Source organism: Microtus ochrogaster, chromosome X (genome assembly GCF_000317375.1).
Source record: "Microtus ochrogaster isolate Prairie Vole_2 chromosome X, MicOch1.0, whole genome shotgun sequence".
Taxonomy (NCBI): Eukaryota; Metazoa; Chordata; class Mammalia; order Rodentia; family Cricetidae; genus Microtus; species Microtus ochrogaster.
Window position 1 is genome coordinate 8,427,101 of NC_022026.1, and position 6,965 is coordinate 8,434,065.

The window sequence follows — 6,965 nt, forward strand, 5'->3', positions numbered from 1 at the left end:
TTATTTACTCTGGCATGTAACTTTCTTTGTTGCAATCTTTCCTGAAAATTGATTTTAGTTTCATTAAGATATTTAGAAGTACTTGTGATTATCTACTTGTTCATAAATGAGTTTTTCCTTTTCTTTTTCTTTATTATTATCTCATATAATATATCCCAACCACAGCCTTCCTTCCCTCTCCCCAAGTCCCCTGATCCTCTGTTTCCCTTCAGAAAAGATGAGTTTTTAGTGATGTACATCTTCCAAGGAATCAAACTATGTCATTAACTTGTCAATATTTTGAGCATACCATTGCTCCTATTATTGTCTTGCTATATGTGACATAAACAATTTGCAAGCTTGCCCCTTTTTTATTGGTTAGGCTAAAAAGAGTTTTAATAATATTGGCCTTTTCAAGAACCAGTTTCTGGTTTCCTTGATTTTTCTCTATTTTTTTTCTTTTCACTTTTATTTTTTTCCTGTTCTTAACCATAGATTTGCCTTCTTCATTTTTGTTTTAAGTTATTTTTTCTTTTTATAATATAAATAATATATTACTCTCAAAACATTCTCCTTTTAAAGTATTGCATTCTATTATTTGAAAAAGTAATAGATATAAACTGTCTCAGTTTATGTTTCTGTTGCTATGTGTCTTAATAAGGGTTTCTCTTAAGCACAGTAACCAAAGCTGTTTGGGGGAGGGGGTGTTCTTTATTTCACCATACAGTTTATAAGTTCATCATCTAAGGAAGTCAGAACAAGAACCTAGAGGCAGTAACTGATATAGACTTTAGTGGCATTTTGTTTGTATTTTAATAAATAAAGCTTGTCTGAACATCATAGAGTAAAACAGCCTCTCTAATCAGCCTTACAGACCAGGCAGTGGTAAAACACACAACTTTAATCCCAGTAGCCACACTAGTTGCCATAGAAATCAGGCAGTACATGCCTTTAATCCCAGTGGTACATACCTTTAATCCCAAAACTAGAGAGCATTATAAAATAGGAGGAAACAGCTCTCATTCTCATTCTCATTCTGAGATTCTTGGAGGCAGGATCACCATTTCGGACTGAGGTCAAGGTAAAAGCCAGTGGCTGGCTCTTTGCTTTTCTGACCTTCAGGCTGAACCCTTCTTGCTTCCAAATAAGGTGAGTAGTTTCACATTAATTGACAAAATATACTTAATACCTTGAAGGTATCCCCAGAGGCCCTGATTCCAAGTAATTATAAATTCTGTCAAGTTGACAACACTAAGTATCACACATATAAACAGATGTTTCCTTTTTCTTTCATACCTGGCATTGTCTTATTTTCATTGTGTATCCCAAGATTGTCTTGATTCACAATTGTCCTGTCTTTGTTCTCGGAAAGCCTGATGATAAGAATATGTCATCATGCCTGTTACAAGGAAGCATCTTGAAGATAAACAACAACGTTCTTTTTAAAAAAAAAAAGATTGTTTTTTATTTTTTTAAAAATAGAATAAACTATCTGTTTTTCATTATACATATGAAACCCAGTTCCTACTCCCTTCCCCTTCCCATTCCTCTACATACACCCCAACCCCACTCCTCAGAGAGGGTAAGGCACATTGCTTTGGGGAAGGTCCAAGGCCCTCTCTACTATATCTAGGCTCAGCAACACAATCAGAGGGACTAGTTTAGTACTATGCTTGTTCTTTCCCAGCCTGGCAAGAGTTTGTGAGCTCCCATTAGCTGCCTGGTTGACCTGCCTATACTTCCTGCCTGGCCAATCAGTGTTTATTTTAAACATGATTGACAGAATACGGACAATTCTGCCGCAGCAGGTAGACTGCTTCAGTGGGTGTACCCATCATGGTCTTGACCTTTTTGCTCATATCCTCATTGTTCCCATTCTTCAATTGCACTTTGGGAGCTCAAGTCAAGCGCTCCAATGCAGTTCTCGGCCTCTCTTTCTGTATGTTGATATATGAAGGTTCTATTGAGATATGTAAAATATTCATCGGTCTGACTACAAGACAAACCAAGATCAGGCCCCCCATCCTCTATTACTTAGGGTCTTATCTGGGGTCGACCTTGTGGATTCATGGGAATTTCTCTGGAGCCAGGTTTCTGTTAATCCTATAATGTCTCCCTCAATCAAGGTATCTCTTTCCTTGCTCTCATCTCTGTCCTTCCTCCATCTCGACTATCCCATTCCCTCAGGTTCTCCTCACATCTCCCCTTCTCCCCTCCTCTTTCCTTTCTACCCTCTCTTCATCCCCCACCCCCATGCTCCCAATTTTGTCTGGTGATCTTGTCTATTTCGACTTTCCAACTGGATCTATATATGTTTTTCTTAGGGTTTACCTTATTACTTAGCTTCTCTAGGATCATGAACTATAGGCTCAATATCCTATAGCTAGTATCCACTTATGAGTGAGTACATACTATATTCATCTTTTTGGGTCTGGGTTACCTCACTCAGGATAGTGTTTTCTAATACCATCCATTTGCATGCAGAATTCAAGATATCATTGTTTTCTTTTTACTGCTGAGTACTACTCTAATGTGTAAATGTGCCACATTTTCTTAATCCATTCTTTGGTTGAGGGGCATCTAGGTTTTTCCAGGTTCTGGCTATTAGAAATACTGCTTCTATGAACATAGTTGAACAAATGCCTTTGTAGAATGATTGAACATCTTTTTGGTATATGCCCAAAAGTGGTATTGCTGTATCCTGAGGTAGGTTGACTCCCAATTTTCTGAGAAACTGACATACGATTTCCAAAATGGTTGTACAAGTTTGCAAGTTGTACACCAGCAATAAAAGAGTGTTCCCCTTACTCAACATTCTCTCCAGGATAAACTATCATTGGTGTTTCTGACCTTAGCCTGACTAGTGTAAGATGGTATCTTAGAGTTGTTTTAATTTGTATTTCCCTGATTGCTAAGAATGTTGAACATTCCTTTAAGTATCTTTGGCCATTTGAGATGCTTCTGTTGAGAATTCTCTGTTTAGTTCTGTACCCTATTTTTTAATTTGTTATTTAGAACTTTGATATCTAATTTCTTGTGTTCTTTATATAATTTGGAGATCAGTAATTTGTCTGATGCGGGCTTGGTAAAGGTCTTTTCCCATTCAGTAGGCTGCCTTTTTGTCTTAGTGACTGTGTCCTTTACTTTACAGAAACTTCTCAGTTCAGGAGGTCCCATTTATTTATTGTTTCTCTCAGTGTCTGTGCTACTAGGGTTATATTTAGGAAGTGATCTCCTGTGCCCATGCATTGAAGACTACTTCTCACTTTCTCTTCTATCATGTTCAGTGTCATCAGATTTATATTGAGGTCTTTAATCTGTTTAGAATTGAGTTTTGTGCATGAGGATAGATATGGTTCTATTTTCATTCTTCTACATGTTGACATCCAATTATTCCAGAACCGTTTGAACTTTAAGTCTTTAAAGAAAGATATTGAAGAATATACTAGAAAATGGAAATGTCTCTCATGCTCCTGGATAGGTAGGATCAACATAGTAGAAATGGCAATCCTACCAAAAGCAATCTATAGATTTTTATGCACTCGCCATCAACATTCCAACACAATTCTTCACAGACCTTGAAAGTACAATAATCAGCTTCATATGGACAAAAAATCTCAGGACAGCAAAAACAATCCTAGAATTTCTGGAGGGCTTACCATCCCTGATATCAAGTTCTATCACAGACCTCCAGCAATGAGAACATCTTAGTACTAGCATAAAAAGAGGGAGGTTGACAAACTGAATCAAATCAAAGACCCAGATATTAATCCACAAACCTATGAACACCTGGTTTTGAAGCTAAAAATTATACAATGGAAAAAAGAAAGCATTTTCAACATTGTTCTTATAAAAGAAAAAATAGTTTAAGAAAAACTCGCAAGATTCTCAAGTTTCTTATAAAAAATACAACCAAGTCATAATGTAGGCACAGTGAGTGTTTCCTTCAATAGTGCTTAAAACCTTCTAGCTAAATGACTGAGGAGAGCAACATATTCTAAAAAATATATCCAATGAAACTTAGGCCTGAAACTAGGCAAGTAGCCAATAAACTGAGACTAGATATGCCATGGACCCAGGGGCAAACCAAACATTGTTGTTATGCCATAGGAACACAGGAATGCAATGACTCCTATTACTTCCACTATAGTAATTGGTCAGCATGTTGTTCAGACATCTTCAATAAGTATCCTCTTGCAGTATATGGTAACTAAAATAGAGACCCATAAGTGGACAATGTGTAAAGAGTGAGAGGCTTTGGAACATTCAGTTCTAGATGGGATGTCTTCACTGCACCAGGGATCAGAGAGGTGGAAAGATTGTAAATCCGGATGGGTGGGATGACACAAAGGAAACAACATCTTCCAGGCACATCATGACTGATGCACATATGTACTGACATATGCAACAGCAAGCACAAGGCCTGCACAGTTTGGAGCTATGAGAGAGACAGTGGACATGAGATCCCGTCCATAACCAAAAAAATGATCTCCAAATGACATCCACTTTCAAAGTAAAATTTAGTTTTCTCTATTGGAGGCTCTCAGGATATATAAACTGCACTTAAGGGTAGAATCCAGGCCCAGATCAAAAAATTTTAATGTAAAACTTGAAAGTCTGAAATTACTACAGGAAAAACATAGGTGAAGAACGTACTGATCAAGGCAAAAGAAAGGACTTTCTGAACAGAAGAACTCCAGTAGCTCATGAAATAATAGCAGGCACTGGGAAATTTGATTGCATGAAATTAGAAAGCTACACAGCAAAGGAAGCAATTACCAGAGAGAGCAGATGGCACACAGAGGGGAAAACTCCTTTCCCACCTATTCATCTGAAATATGATTAATAGCCAACATATACAAATAACTAAATTTAAATACCAAAAGAATAGTCCTATCAACAAATAGAGGAATGAATGCAACAAATAGATCTCGAAATAAGAATTGCAAATGTCTGATAGGCATTTTGCAAAGGTGTACTGCATGCTTAAATCTCAGGGAAAAAGGAACAAAGAAACTGCTTTGTGATTCTGCCTCATCCCTGTCAGAATGATGACCAACAATAAAACAAAATAAACCTCAAAAACAAAACAAAACGTTGAGAAGGATGCAAGAAATGGAACTCTTATATATAGTCATATGAGAGTAAATTACTGAAGCCTCCATGGAAATCAGAACAGAAATTCCTTGAAAATCTGTCCAGTTTTCTTTTTCTTGAAAAATATTTGCCTGAAGGAAGCAAAGTCATCATAAATCATGATAATTTTTACATCACCATGTTCCTTGTGTCACGTTCACAATAGAAACAGATGGACTCAGTCTAGGTTCTCTTGTACAGACAAATACATTAAAATATGTTGCTTGTACAATAGCATTCTAGTCAGCCATAAAACAGCACATGATCATGCCATTTCCATATGTTAGAACAACAGATCATCAGGATAATTAAATAACTCAGATTTAGAAAGATATATATTGCATATTTTCTCTCATATATAAAATCAAAACATTTAAAGTCATAAAGGCATGGGGAACTATTTTAGAAAATAAAGGGAAAAGTCAGGAGTAAAAATTAGGACAAGAGAGTTAATAGTAGGATGAATATGATCAAAGTATGTTATATACACATTCAATTCTGTAATAAGACCATTTTGTACAATTAGAAGCTATAATACAATAAAGTGGGAAATATCTAAATTGGAAATAAGATTATTAGATTTGATACCCTGTTAAATTCCTTTTTCCTATAGTAAGTGGTTTGAATTTTCAAATTGTCTTAGATATTAAATAAGAATATTCTCCAAAAACATCAAAGAAAATACCCTAGTTTTAGACCTATAGATCACATGACTAATAAATTGGTTCACTTTAACAGTTGAAAGGAGAAAGACGTAGCAAATAAAACTCATGTAGTTGTAAAACACGAGCTGGTTGATAACATTAGACTGCAATTAGACTTTCCTTTCTACAATATGATCATTCGATTCATCAATCATATATAAAAAAATTCCCTTTGTGATAGAGAACATAGTACACTTCTATTACCCATAGAAGCATGAAACTAGTCACATTGACTCTAGAAGGAAAATCCCTGTTGTCCTCATACTGCAGATGCACCCTTCATCACAGTGCCATGCAATTAGGATGAAGCTGCCAGTTCCCAAATTTTCAAGGAAATGAAAAGAAGAAACTGGAACCCATGTTTAATATCCCGACTCTTTTCTGTGATGACTTTCGCTCTCACCTATCTCAGAGCACAGGTGGAAATCTCCTGATACTCTGTGTACAATACTATTGCTTCAACGAATCCATGGTTAAAGAAGACAGAAGCCAATGCAGCTGAGCATTGTCTCTGGACATAGAAAAAAAGAAGAGCTGTCTGTGTATCCAGATTTCTAGCTGTTCAAGAAGCTGTGAAAACAACTGATTTCAACAGCTCCTGAATCCCAAAATTGATGGAATCTAGACTATAAGATTGTTGGGAATGGCACATTTCACAAGATCTACAAAGAAATATATAAACAAGGCCCAACTAAACAAACTCTCTATAAATGGATATTGGAAAATCAAATTATGAAATACCTCACAAGGAACTCAAAATACCCAAAGAAAGATGCTCATAATGACCCCGAATGACCAAGGTGTAAAAAGAAAAAGAATTTCAATGAAAGGAATTTATGTTGAAAAACAAAAATTAAGCAGGAATGATTTCTAACTGAAGTTAAAAAATAATGATGAGTATGGAGCAACAGCGGAATACATCAAAATAAGAAGGAGCAATAAATTCAAATGTAGGTCATTATAAATTACCTAGTCAGAAAACAACAACAAAAAGAATGAGAAAAAGAGAGAAAAGTCAAAGGCCTTTATAAGAAACAAAATAGTTTATCAATATCCATAGTTTGTTCAGCATAGAAGAAGGGGCAAAATAGACAAAATACATATTTATTTTCCTTTTAAAATAGCTGACAAACCGGTGCTCCAATT